This window comes from Hyla sarda, chromosome 11, assembly GCF_029499605.1.
Source record: "Hyla sarda isolate aHylSar1 chromosome 11, aHylSar1.hap1, whole genome shotgun sequence".
Lineage (NCBI taxonomy): Eukaryota > Metazoa > Chordata > Amphibia > Anura > Hylidae > Hyla > Hyla sarda.
In genome coordinates this window covers 28,189,058-28,204,033 of record NC_079199.1, presented here as the reverse complement: position 1 = coordinate 28,204,033, position 14,976 = coordinate 28,189,058, and the positions used below count along the sequence as shown (strand labels likewise).

General features: G+C 42.6%; 1 protein-coding gene and 1 long non-coding RNA gene across 3 annotated transcripts in view; one reads left to right on the top strand and one right to left on the bottom strand.

The window, feature by feature from the left end:
* The window catches only part of COCH (cochlin), a 68,881-nt gene extending 64,567 nt beyond the window's left edge, over nt 1–4,314 (bottom strand). For both annotated transcript variants that reach the window (XM_056545804.1, XM_056545803.1), the window contains exon 1: nt 4,246–4,314. The gene's annotated coding sequence lies outside the window, so the exon portion shown is untranslated. The remainder of the gene's footprint in view (nt 1–4,245) is intronic.
* LOC130295246 (uncharacterized) overlaps nt 1–14,976 on the top strand; it is a 65,676-nt gene that overhangs the window by 47,703 nt on the left and 2,997 nt on the right. The gene's annotated exons all lie outside the window — the stretch shown is intronic.

Below are 14,976 nucleotides of genomic sequence, written 5' to 3'. Positions count from 1 at the left end.
TTCCAGGGATGATGGAAGTAATTCATTGCATGTGACACAATAATATTAGATTGTAAGTTTCTGGGGTCAGGGGTGATGGAAGTGAACATTACATGTGATTAAGAAATTAAATTGTGATCTCCTGAGGTAAACATTACAAGTGATGGGGAAACCGTGGGCTCCACTTTCATGTAGAGGGGCCCCAGGGTTTAGGGTACTATGAGAATCATAAGGATCAGAGAGGAGTGTCAGAGGTTTTATAGAATTTATTGCAGGGCCAGCCCCTGAGAACAAAATCTCTCTACATCAGGGGTGAGTAACAGACCATCTGCTATACATTTCAGGGGGCTTAAATACTCTGTGGCTCTGTGCAAATAAGAGTGTACAAGTCCTGGTGAAAAAAAAATAAGAGCCTTCCGTAGCAACATTCTGTCCAGCGGCAAGACTATTACAACTGGTGCTGAGATATGGAGGGACAAGCTGTGCATAACTAGCTTGCCCCCTGACTAGTGAGCAGTTAAGGGGTTAAGAAAATACTGGCAAGGTTTTTAGCCCCCTCCCCCGCCTGTAAAACTTGTCGGTAACTGTAGTGGTATGTCCCATGGGTGGGGTGGGGGGGGAGGAGTGCACCAATCAGGGGTTTAATAGTTTCCCGGGCTTTTAGGGGCCCTCCCCTGGGTATTTATAGCTGTGGTGTCTCCCTTCCCCCCTCAATCTGCCCAGGACCCGGAGTTTTGCCCTCCCTCCCTCCCCTTTTTGTATTTCTGTTTGTCACAGCTTGGCGGTAAGAAGACCCGGGGTAGACCTCCACACAGGACGGTGCGGCAGCACCTCTCGGGTTGGTAAGAAGCCAATCGGTGTCTTTGTTACAGTTACATTGTTATTTATATAAGTCATTTTATAAATAAAGCTGTGGCCGATTCCCACCCACACAAAAGTTAAATTGTTGTTGTGTCAGTTATTATTTAATTATTTATTGTAGTAAGGGGGAGGGGTAGTTATAGCCTGTTAGGAGGTAATTGGGTCTCAACAGTCTGGAGGAAGCAGATGCTGTGGTATTCCCCCCCCCCCCTTTCGTTCACTTACCCAGTCGGGGATCGCTGCCACGGTGTGAGGCGGCGGAGGCTGCAACTCTGCAAGGGCAATCGCCTCTGCCGGGGAATGCGCAGGGACAGAGACAGGGACATGATTGGCGTGCGTGCCTGCGCGGGGCACCTCTACTCCCATTAGCCTCTGGCCTGTCCTGATTTTTAAAGGGCCCGCACCTTAGAAAAAGGTTATTAAAAAAAAAAAAAAATGCTGGCAGTGCCTGGCCTGCTGCTGCCGCATGTAGTGATGTGGCAGGGGGGCCCTTTACTTGTGGACACCTATGATTTTGAATGCACAAGTAGTCGTTTGGGCTCCCAATTCTATCTTCTGCATGATCATCCTTCTCAATCTATATCTATCTATCTATCTATATATATATAAAAAGCAAAATCATCGGTAGTTGCAGTATCTTGTAATACCGTACCTTTTTTGTTGGACTAACAAGATTTTGTAGAGACAAGCTTTCGGGATTCCTCCCTTTATCAAGTCATAAGCATAAGGAAATGCTTATGACTTGATAAAGGGAGGAATCCCGAAAGCTTGTCTCTACAAAATCTTGTTAGTCCAACAAAAAAGGTATTACAAGATACTGCAACTACCGATGATTTTGCTTTTTGCATCACTGGACTAATATGGCTACTCCTAACTAATCTATATATATATATATATATATATATATATATATATATATATATATATATATATATATATATATATATATATAAAAAACTCAACCTGTGTATGTATGTACGTGTGTATGTTCCAGTACAAATGGCTAAAGATATTACCATGAAACTTGGAACACATGTTACTTATAGGTCAACAACAAACATAGGATAGGTAATTTAACCCTTACCCACCCCCATTCGTCAGGGTCGGGGTTTTTATTTAAAGTCCCATACAAGTCTATGGGAAATAACTGCATAACTTCCAAACAGCTGGAGATATTTCGATAATACTTGGTTACATGTTACTTATATGTCCACTAAACATATAGGATAGTTAATTTAACCCTAACCTACCCTCATTTGCGAGGGTCGGGGTTTTTGTTTAAAGTCCAAAGCAAATCTATGGGAAATGTATGTTCTAGCATAACTTCCGTACGGCTGGAGATATTTCGATAATACTTGGTCTTATGTTACTTATATGGCAAATAAAAATATATAATAGTTAAAATAACCCCTAACCTACGCCCATTTGTGAAGGATGGGGTTTTTTGTTTCCAGTCCCATACAAGTATATAGGACTTCTGGTGCCTTACTCCACAACCTCTGCTCTGCATCTCCTGGTGAATACGTCAGTCCGGCTGGCAAGCCACACACCCCCACATGCCATGTCTCATCTTGCAAATACACACCCACCCTTTAAACCACACCCCTTTTATTTTCAACTTGCAATACCTTCATCACAACTCAGCCCCACCTCAGGACGTGATATGAGGATTAGATATGAGGACAGGATATGGGGTCGGGATATGAGGTCAATATAGGAGGTTGGGAAATTAGATCAGGATGTGAGGTAGGGATATGGTTACGGGATATGGGGACGGGATATGAGGAAGGGGTATGGGGACGGGATACGAGGCCTGGATTTGAGGTCGCATATGGGGACGGGATATAAGGACGTGATATAAGGACGGGATATGGGGACAGGATATGGGTCGGGATATGAGGACGGGACCTGAGGACGAGATATGAGCTTGGGATTTGAGTAGGGGATTTGGGGTAGGGATATGAGGATGGGATATGGGGACGGGATATGAGGAAGGGGTATGGGGAAGGGATATGAGGGCTGGATATGAGGTCGGATATGGGGACAGGATATAAGGACGGGATATGGGATCAGGATATGGGGTTGGGACATGAGGACGAGATATGAGCTTGGGATATGAGTAGGGGATTTGAGGACGGGATATGAGGACAAAAGCCTCCTCCTTTGTTGCTTCCCCCCCCCCCCCCCCCTCAAAAAAAAAAAAAAAAAGATAATGTAGGGAAAACCAGGCAATGCTGGGTACTAAGCTAGTACAAAATAAAAAAGAGAATGATGGAGAGCTGAGTAAATAAAGATGAAGACCGCTGAAACAAAAGCATTGCCGAATGTAGTAAACTTTTGACCAACCTTACACTTCCCAGAAATTCTGTCAGTGGGTTATGTGAGCATTAAACCACAGGCTGGATAGTTTGATATATTGTTGGCTGGATTCGAGGGATGTGATGGTGGACCATTCAGATATATCTATGTAATAAATAGGTGGCACAATATCCGTTTATGCAGCTGGTAACCTGTTTAGATTTGTGCCAGGCTGTGGGTGACTTTTACGTCTCTACTCCATATGTTGATGCCAAGATTTCCCATGTCCTGTTAACATAATTTTTTCCGTGCAAGACATCTGAGCCTCAGTGTTACACCATGGTCACAAATCATATTTTGACTACTACAGCGAATTCTAATGAAATAAAGAATCTTCACACACCCTAGAAACTCCCCTTTTACAACTTAAGCAGATGTACCATTCCATGAAGAAAGAAGCGCACTTCGGGCATAGGACTGGATTTGTACAGTATCTTGTTTTATAGGAAAAAAATTACGTTTATTTATCTATGAATTTATTTATTTATCTATTTAGCATATTCAGTGAAACATGATAGGTCGTTTAGCTGAATCTTCAAGGTAAGGCCGCATTTAGACAGAGATGTGGCTGAGCTCCGGCCAAAACCAGCAACAACATGCAAATAGTAAATCTACAGTGTTTTGCAATACTTGTTAAGCCTTGATCTGCTTAACTATGGCCAAATAAATCTCATAGGTCCCGATCAGGCATTGGAAGTATTCCAGAAGAAGAAAGAATCAAGGGCACAGAAAAACCCATTGACATTATACACTCATTGACAAAAAAACATAAAAATTATAGAAGATAGAGCTGTCAGATTGTTGCAAAACTCGGCATGCAGTTCCAGTATGTCTCAGGTGGATATATAAATTATTATGGAAGTGATCTGATTTGACATTGTATCTTGCCATAAGAGGGTGTACAAGTGCTTCCCCTCAGAGGCTACTTTTAGGTAGTGTACCTCTAGGTAAGAGATTGTTGGCTCACAAACCCTTCTGTTCTGCTGCTCACTCATTCTAACAGCAACTGCTCAGGAAGGGGCGTGTCCAACACAAGCACTCACTCACCATGCATTCACTTCCTCCCCGAGTCTGTGCTCTGCTGGATCTCTTCATCCAATCACTAAAGGCTGCTCTGATGAAAAAGAAAGTAGAAAGATTAATGTTTTGCCAAAATGTACAACATATTAAAAGTTTTCGATTCTGACAGTGCCCATTTAAGGAAAAAAAAAGACATAATTTTTATAGATGTATTACTACCTACAAAGATGTAATACACAGTAAGGGTATGTTCCCACCTGGTGTATTTGCTGCTGCGTATTTTATTTTCCCATTGAAGTCAATGGGTAGGAAAATACGCAGCAAAATACGCCAGGTGGGAATGCACCCTAACACCCCATAATTCCCTTAGTTGGTCATGTATAAATGCAGCACATGGCCGGAATTTTCGACAATCAACATTTCTGTGGCCAGGGCTGACTTTGTTCCATTGCAGATCTGTATATTGGGGGCCTTCATATACACGGAAAGCATTATACGTTCCCTCTTTGTTGTTACATGCCGGCTATTATTGTCACGGTCTCGTCCTACTAAATAAATATATTGCCTTTCCATATGTTTGATCTGAGATTCTTCCCTCTCTTTCCAGCGGATGCTTTCGAGGGAGTTAAAAAAAAAAAAAAAAAGACAAAATTGTCTCCTGATGTTCTTCAGGGAATATCTTTACCTTTGATTTATTGGGGGATTATGTCCTCCTTGCTCATCGCTCTAAATCTTTTTTGCTGAAAGGAGAACATAGGAAAACATGAAATATACAACATAAAGCCTCAGCTGTAGGTCCTCCCCACCATTACTTTATCTGACTCTCAAGATGGAGGCACTTGGGGGAGATTCATCAAACATTGTGCAGAGGAGCAGTTGCCCATAGCAACCAATAAAACTCCAGGTTTCATTTTTCAGAGGCCTTTCTCAAAGCTGAAATCTGATTGGTTGCTATAGGCAACTGCTCCTGGTTTGATAACTCTCCCATATTTACTGGCAGATACAGCCTAAAGTGGCCATATACGTAAGGGAAGTGGCCTCCAAACTGTGGACCTCCAAATGTTGCAAAACTACAACTTCCAGGATGCCCGGACAGCCGTTGGCATGCTGGGAGTTGTAGTTTTGCCAAGGCTGGAGGGCCACACTTTTTCATTAGGGTATATGCACACTGAGGTAGATGCACACTCATTTTTCAGAGGCCTTTTTTCAAAATAAAAGCTGGAATCTGATTGGTTGCTATAGGCAACTGCTCCTGGTTTGATAAATCACCCATAAGATGTTTACTGGCAGATCCAGCTTAAAGGAGTACTCTGGTGCTCCAGTGTTCTGGCCGGAGACCGTGCTGGTGACATCACGGCGACGCCCCTCATGACGTCACACCACACCCCCTCCATCCATGTGTATGGGAGGTGGCGTGACGTAATGACCACTGCCGCAGCGGGAGATTGCGGAGGGGCCCCAGCAGCAGGACCCCATGATCAGGCCTCCTATCCCCTATCCTTTACATAGGGGATAAGATGTCTAGGAGCGGAGTACTCCTTTAAAGTGACCCCATACTTGAGGGAAGTGGTCTCCAAACTGTGGACCTCCAGATGTTGCCAAACTGCAACCCCCTGTATGCCAGAATTGTAGTTTTGCAACAACTGGAGATCCACATTTTGGAGACCACAGCATAAAGGTATATACACACTGAGAAAAGGTATATACACACTGAGAAAAGGTATATACACACACTGAGAAAAGGTACATACACACTGAGAAAAATGTAAATTTGGAGCTTAAAGCCTTACTCTCACCATGGTCCGACAGCAGGTTAGATGAAACTTTCTTTGCAATCTTGTAGCCCAAGACTTAAAGTGATCATAAGGATTCCCGGAAGTCCAATGCAAGTCTATGGAACTTTGGCATGGGACTTCCGGTAATCCGTCTGATCAAGTTAAGTGCATACAAAAAAAAAATATGTATAAAATGCCTCATCACATCCAATTTACGTCACGGCCAGATTGGTTAAATATAGTGAAAGTGCATCATCACCCTTCTTTTCCAACAACTCCGTTTCAATCCTACATTTTGAATATGTCTGCACTAGCTCTTATACTGCTCCCAGCTTAATGTATTCTGTGTATTCTGACCTCAGCTTGTAGCCCATTTATTCTCTGCTTATGATTTGGTATCTTTGCCACTATCTTGGTTTGGACCTGGCTTGTTCACAAGGCAGATTTTCCTCATGCATTACCACATGTAAATCCACATTTTCTCATCAATTTTAAACAAATACACTTCAATGGGATTGCGCAGTTCCATTCGCACTGCAGAATGTGTAATAGGTGTGGAAAGCATGCGTAATTAGTGCGGAAATTGTGCAGAATTTAACCTAAGCTTTAAAAAAAATAAAATAAAATAAAATGCCCACCTTTTTAACTGTACTGGAATCATGCAGAAAGCATCCGGAAATTCTGCATGAATTCCTCCAATGCTGGACAGATGCGGACATGGAATTCAGGAAAACATGTGGAAATTGTGCTGTGTGACCATAGCCTTAGACTACTCTCTGTTTGCCTGTTTATCCTGTCTTTTGTTGCTTGTACTTGCCTTTTAACCCTTTGTACCCTGACCTGCTTCCCTGAAGTCTGTACTGTGTTGTTTATTGTTTTGGACCTTGTCACACCCCTGCACTTACTGAGAAGAGGGACCGCCGTCCAGTTGAGGATCTGTTTTTTTAAGATGGATACTCAAGTAGGCAGAAAATGTGGCTGTGGGTGAGCTCAGGGGCTTCTGATCTGATTCAGGGCTTAATATATGAACCTGTGGCTGTCTAGATTTTCTTTATTCTCTCTTTTTTCAATATTTAAATTATATATGGACTGTGCAATAATGGCCAGTAAGCCTGATAACACAGTATGTTTAAAGTGAGTTCTCAATAATGCTCTGGAAATAGATCACTTCTAAGAGCAAGTGAGCATGATAACCTTCAAAATGAAGATTCATGAAAAGGAACCAGACATAGCTTATCTTGTTCAATAAATCATCTCGTATGAGCTGCATGACTGGAGCTTTAATTCTCCAAGACCCCAATACAAAATCTTTAATAGGTCATCCACCTACCATGTGTCCCTTATAGGTATCTTCCTACATGCCAAGTGTGACCTTCCTGGGTATGAGTGCTAATTCTGTACCCCTATAGCTACGCTTTTACACACAACTCTTTCTGACCATGTTTTTTTTGCTAAAATAGATGAATATGGGACCAGACAACATTTCAAAAATTTTTGGATTTTTGCCATGTGCTCCTAGACTGTCTTATTCTCTCTCGCCGCAACATATATCTTCCTATGGAATTCATTAGCATGAAATATACACATTGAAATTCCTCCAGGATTCAAATGAAGAAAAATGAATCTGCATTTTCCAACAGTTGGACATTCAGTATAAATCTTCTTTTTTTTTGTTTTTTCAATATACGGTATAAATATATTTGCGGCTGAGCGGACAGAGAAGTATGTTGTTGCAAAAATCTGGATGGAAACCTTTCCTCTAGCCAAGGTCAACTCATTAAATCATATAGGAGACTGATTAGAAATGAAAGCCTTGTCATTCCATTATCGGCCATATACCTTAACATGTTTTTCTAGAACATAAAAGAACGAAATCCCAGTAAGAAGAGAAGATGTGATACGAAGCCTTAATCCGGGCAGTTGTCAACTTTTTAACTCTTACATGGTGCAGAAACCGTGCAATAATCATTGTGTCAGAAGTCAAAGTGTTTGTACAACCGGTTATTTTTGTATATTCATACAAGGCAGATTTGTTGTAGAAATTTCTGTGACTTCAAATCATTTCCATTCTGACTAGAGTTGTTTTGGTGGATTTCGGCAAACCCCATGGTCACAGAAATCTGTGCAACAAATCTTCTTGGTGCCTAATTCCGCTTGATGTAATGTATCGAATGAAACAACTTTGCAAATATTCTTGGTTCAATTTAGACCCCCATCAAGATGGAGACTCATCGAACTATGTGTTCACAAGTCTGTCAGATGAATGTAGCGTAAGTCAGTATTCTTCGTTATCAGCAGGGCTCAAGTCCTGCAGGAACGCATAGGAATGGAGTTCCTGCACTTTTTCCACAGCATGAACACTGTTCCCATTAGCAGGAGTCCAGCCATTGAGTGGAAATCTTTTTTTCCAGGACTTGACCCCTGGTTATAAGGGTTGGTAACAATAGTATAATTATCATGCACGTTTGAAAGAAGTGTTGCACTCAAGTTCTCTTCCATAAAGATGTGACTACCCAGGCTATTTGTAGCAAAAAAAAATTATCTTTTTAAAGAATATGTTTATAGTGGCTATCTTAGGAGCTAACAAGGTTTGGAGGACAGTTCTATGGGCTGCAGCTGAAGTGCAATAAAGGAGTAGATTCTGTTTAAGTATAGGTCTATGTGTCTTGGGGGGGGGGGGTGTACACCGAGGACCCATGCCGGAGTGAGTGCTATATTTTAGGGGGTGCTGTAGTTGGTAAATGTATGGATTCTGGACCTGATTGTTTGGATTTGGTGGCATTCCCAAAAACAATGATAGTGATAGTTCCCACACCTGCAACATGTTGGGCAAGACAGGTTGCACATCAGAAAGTTTCTTTAAACCTGTATGTCATCTTTCAATATTAAGGGAATATGCCTGATAGTCTTATTTAGAGTGTTTAGGATAAGGGTTGGGGTGAGTTCAGGATGATGTTCAACCCATTTATTTATTGCCAAAGTAGTTGTAGCATAGTCTATCTGTGATCGCAAAAATGAGAAGTGTGCTAAAATTTTTGCAAAAATGTATGGCACACATTAAAGGGGTATTCCAGGAAAAAAACTTTTTTATATATATCAACTGGCTCCAGAATGTTAAACAGATTTGTAAATTACTTCTATTAAAAAATCTTAATCCTTTCAGTACTTATGACCTTCTGAAGTTAAGGTTGTTCTTTTCTGTTTAAGTCCTCTCTGATGACACCTATCTCGGGAAACACCCAGTTTAGAAGCAAATCCCTATAGAAAACCTCTTCTAAACTGGGCGGTTCCCGAGACAGGTGTCATCAGTGAGGATTTAGACAGAAAAGAACAATCTTAACTTCAGAAGGTCATAAGTACTGAAAGGATTAAGATTTTTTAATAGAAGTCATTTACAAATCTGTTTAACTTTCTGGAGCCAGTTGAAATATAAGAAAAAGTTTTTTCCTGGAATACCCCTTTAAGTCAACGAACACAGCCTGAGCCATTCTGTTAACTCTAAATGGAGGGAAAAAAGCGGAGGTAGCACCGGGTGCGGTGTAGGTCTTTAGCCGGTGTAGGTGGGTACCCAGGTGGGGGTAGCGTATTCCTTGCTGGTGATGGTAGCTTGGTATGCAGGCCAGCAGCGTGAGGATGGAGCCCAGAGGAGAGTCCGTAGAGTAATGCAGAAGTATAGGAGAAAAAAGCTGCGATGGCGCTCCTGCAACCACCTGCAATTGAAAAAGGGAGCTGTGACTCCCGAAATGCGTCTTGCTTTATATTTATTTATTATTTTCTTTGATTTCTTATGCTGTAAGAATAACTCATTTTGCATCAATACCCACGACTTGGGACGTCCCGTCTCCGCCCCCGTGTGACATCACGCTCTGCCCCCTCAACGCAAGCCTATAGGAGCGTGACGTCACATGGGGGTGGAGACATGACGTCACACTCTTTCGCTCGCGTGGTCGGGATCCGAAGCCTCCAGCGTTGCCGGAAGCCGTTGAGGTGGGTGCTGCAGCCGAGATCCCGGGGGTCCCCAGAAGCGGGACCCCCGCGATCTGACATCTTATTCCCTATCCTTTGGATAGGGGATAAGATGTCTAGGGGCGGAGTACCCCTTTAAGATTTTCTCAGGACTTTATTGTATCCCTTCATCACTCCTCTCCACACTGCTTCCTCAGCTCCAACTTACTTGACCCCTCTCTGACTAGACTAGTTAAGGCAAACAGCAGGGGTTCCATCTGAGAATAATGATCACATGACCTCCTCTGCATTTTCCCCTTAAAGGCATATTAGCACTTAATAAGACCAGCATAACACAGATATTAGAAATCATCATATAACAAGACATACTGTAAAATAACACAGTACTGGGAGCAGTGGGACCTAGGCCGGTAAAAGGTATTCTGGTGCCCTGAACAAACTCCCATATGCCAGAGATAATAATACCACCACACAGTGACTGAATAATACTGCTTTACTATTAACTAAAGGGAACACACTATACACAGACGAGGTCTTGCCATGCTTCCAGCACCCTGTAGACTACAGGCTCAATGCAGGCTACAGGGTTCATTGTAACCAGCAAGTGCATCCTAAGGATGCAATTGCAGTTAATTGCAGCACTAGTTAGCCCTTGGATCCAGGGCAAATGCCCTGATTTTCAGGTCCAAATGATTTCTAGCAGTTGCATGCCTCCGGACAGGGTAGGCAGTGATGCCAACCTCTTGCCTGGCCCTGAGGAAGCACATTCTAAAAACCCTGCCTTTGGCATTGTCAGAGCTTGTGCCACCACTGATCTTATACACTACAATAAAGCCAGGGTTACATAATCATCATTATAATAACATGTACTCTCTTCAATGAAACAGCAGCTACAAACATCACTGAAAAAACCTATTCATTTTTAACGGAAAAAGTCTTGTATGCAAACTTGACTAGGAAAGATGCTTAAATAGTAGATAACTAGGAGCAAACAACTTCCTTCTGTGAGTATTTTATAACCAGTTTTAGTAACAGGTTATAGGCTGAAAGCCTTTATAGTCTTGGTTTTATTTATGCAGCCAATTTTTAGATTAATGTGTTTTAATCCACGACCACCCAACCTTCCAAATTCTTACCATATGCACTAGCACTGAACATCCCATGTATACCGTCTATCCATGCGTGTATGTCTCTAGATATATAATTACCAAGGATCATCTTTACCTGTAAACGCAGAAACTAATGGTTTAAGGAAGTTATATTAAGAATGCCTACATATTTTTATAGTGTACCAGTTGTTAGCAAAAAGTTTTGTAAACTGTAGATAATACCATAATATGTATATTTGTAATATACATTGGTTAAAAAAAATTGTATATTTTTGTCCCTGCAGCTATTGCCTGTGTGTCTCTATGAGGAGTCCAAATACAGGAAGTGAGGGTGGTACAAGCAGGGCTCTGTGCAGGCTCTTGGCTTGTCAATCATCCTGCTGTGTGAGCCAGGGGCATGTCATAGAGCCTCACTGCACAGAGCTCTGCTTGTCACCAGTGTACAGGGCCCTGCTTGTCCCCAGTGTACAGGGCCCTGCTTGTCCCCAGTGTACAGAGCCCTGCTTGTCATCAGTGTACAGAGCCCTGCTTGTCCTCAGTGTACAGAGCCCTGCTTGTCCTCAGTGTACAGAGCCCCGCTTGTCCTCAGTGTGCAAAGCCCTGCTTGTCCCCAGTGTACAGAGCCCTGCTTGTCCTCATTGTACAAAGCCCCGCTTGTCCCCAGTGCACAGAGCCCTTCTTGTCCTCAGTGTACAGAGCCCCGCTTGTCCTCAGTGTACAGAGCCCTGCTTGTCCCCAGTGTACAGAGCCCTGCTTGTCCCCAGTGTACAGAGCCCCGCTTGTCCTCAGTGTACAGAGCCCCGCTTGTCCTCGGTGTACAGAGCCCCGCTTCTCCTCGGTGTACAGAGCCCCGCTTCTCCTCGGTGTACAGAGCCCTGCTTGTCCCCAGTGTACATAGCTCTGCTTGTCCCCGATGTAAAGAGCCCTGCTTGTCCTCAGTGTACAGAGCCATTCTTGTCCCCAGTGTACAGAGCCCCGCTTGTCCACCCACACTTCCTGAATTTGATTCCATGAGTGGAATTCCGTGCGTTACCATCAATGTGAATGGGTCTTCCGTGAGTCCCATTCACACTGCGGAATTTCAGTGGCAGACAATTCCACCGCTGAAATTGTTCAGTGCAAAGAAAAACATGTTCATTCTTTGTTGGGAAGTCCGCGAGCACTGCATAGCTGTCAATGGTGACCGCGCAGTGCCGCGCGGTCCTACCGCCGAAGTATTTTCGTCGGCAGCCGCCAGACGGAATCTCTGCTTTCTGAATTCAGCGAGCGGAGATTTCGCAGTGTGAACATACCCTTACATAGACACACAGACAATAGTTGGAGGGACAAAAATATACAAATTTTTTAACCAATGTATATTACTAATATACATATGATGTTATTTTCTACATTATATAGGAAGTTTTTGCTAATGACAGTGTACACTTTAAATATAAGCTAAAATTAGGAAGTAATCTATATAGAACATGGACTCTTATCATGTAAGCGAACAAAAGTAAAAATAATGAACTATAGCATAGTAAAGACATTTATACACGTTTTATGAATTATCTTCACAAAGAGGGAGCTTGTATTATATTGGCAAGCAGAGGATTTAAGGGAGCCATGTTTCTAACTCTAAACTTTCAGATACAATTCAGTTTCACACTGCTGTCTATTAGATGATAGGGCAAAGAGACATGTTATCTTTCATATATATGTCTGAGCTTCCAAAACATTGAAAAATGCTTTTATTCTCTGGTGTCAAGTGTCAGAGACATGTTTCCAAGTGCTAAGGGCTGGAAAACCTTCTCTCTTCCCCTCTCATTCCTGTTCCTGCTTGATTGACAGTCAGGGCTCAGATTTGGAAACAGGGCTCAGCTTCCAGCTGACTATCAATCAAGCAGGCACAAGGATAAGAAAGGGAGCGAGAATGCATTTTTAGCCCTCAGAGCAGTCATTCTCTTTTCTTTTCTTCTCCATCTAGCCCAGACCACAAAATAGACTTTACCTGGCCACTGCCACAAAATCTGTCAGACAAATATTTTAGGTCCACATTTTGCCAGTGAGAAACAAGGTTTGCTCATCTTAGAATCAAGGGAAAGTGTCTTGAATTCCCCAGTGCCAGTGTGCCCTCTGGGCCAGGTACACGGTAGTACCTGAGGCAGGCACCTACCTTTGCCTACCTACATCCTTGCCCTGACACCACCCCTTAACCTGCTGACCAGTATAAAAGAAGTTACAAAGCTGCTATGTTCAAAGGGTTAAAATACAATTTCTCACTGTATTTCTACATAACCGTGTCTATTGGTCTCCCAATCTGTCAGTGTATTACAGATAGTTATTCGTTTATTTTTAATATACTTTAATAGTGTTCTAAGAGCTTAGTCATTTTCACTGTATGAAAAGAAATACTGTGTCAGATAATTTAGCCCATATGTTAGTAGTTTTATCTGAACTATTGGAAAATATCTGAACTATATTCTGAAAAATCACATTTAAATAGGAATGCAATACTGTTTGACCTCTATTCCGAACCATTCAAGTTATCATATATGAAGTCATCAGGTTAGGGTCGGCACAAAGGTCAGCAGATTTATTGCTGTCCAAAATCATCTTCTTGATTTTATTATATAGTAAAGATTTTTTGTTACATATTTTTCCATTTACTTATGTGATCTAAAGTCAATGATTTGGCCTGATATCACGCGATGACATCATTTTATCACTCCTGATTTGGATTACCCCATGTGACTGTATGTTCTAAAAACAGACAATCTAAATTCAAGTAAGAATTCGACTGAATAAGAGATAGCCTCTTTAGGCAAGTAAATCGGAAATGTAGCCTTAACCTGAGCACACAGTGCTTCTCCTGCCACCCATAAGAAATAGAAGCAGGTTATTCAATAGGGAATTGTTTGGGAGGGGTCTTGTCTCACAGTTGTGTACCAATTCGATTTGGCTCTATTTGTGACAGATGGTAGATACAGTGACCCGCATATAATGATCTTTGGGGGTGGGGAATTTACTTACTTTAATTTTTGTACCTTATTATTGGGGAAGCCATATTGTCTAATCTTCTCTGCTCTGTTAACAGCGTTTAGAGATATGCTTTACAGTGGCTGCATAGCAAGCAATAGAATGGAGGGGACTGTTTGACTTCTAAAGGATAGCTTTCTAGTCATACTCTGTGACCTGTGCAGATGCCACACATAGGAGAAATGATCTTTGACCATGGAGCAAAAAAGAAGCCAATTAACAGATAATTATTATTATTTTTTTTTTTTAAGTTTAATATTTTTTTTTTTACCATAAAATAAAACATACATTTTCCAAGTTTGGTATCATTTGAATCGTACGGAGCTATAGAATAAAGGTAGCATGTCAGTTTTACTGTATTGTAAACCCAGAGGCCATCGCATGTTGAAGGCAGCATCAACATACGATGCTTATGTATGTCGGGGCCATCGCATAAACGGCTATCCTACAGCGCAGACTGCTTCAGCTTCCACCGGATAGCAGTTTATGGTGCCCCGTGTGGTCCGCTGACAATCACTTGCCTGTCCTCGGGGCTCCGGCGCGTCCTCTTCGGGATCCCCTGCATCGTCGTCATCACATCGCTGCGCACGCAGTCCCCTCATCCAATAGGAGCGGCGTGCGTAGCGACGTGATGGCGGTGACGGAGAGCGAGGATGCCGGGGAAGCAGAGGCCTTGCCGGAGTGTCGGGGACACCCCTGGGATGCGGCGACAGCGATGGAAGGCGACATCCAGGGCAGCGGTGACGAACGGTGACGGTCTGGAGCGGCAGGGACACGTGAGTATAACCTCCAATACCAGTGGTCTTCAACCTGTGGACCTCCAGATGTTGCAAAACTACAACTCCCAGCATGCCCGGACAGCCGTTGGCTGTCCGGGCATGCTGGGTGTT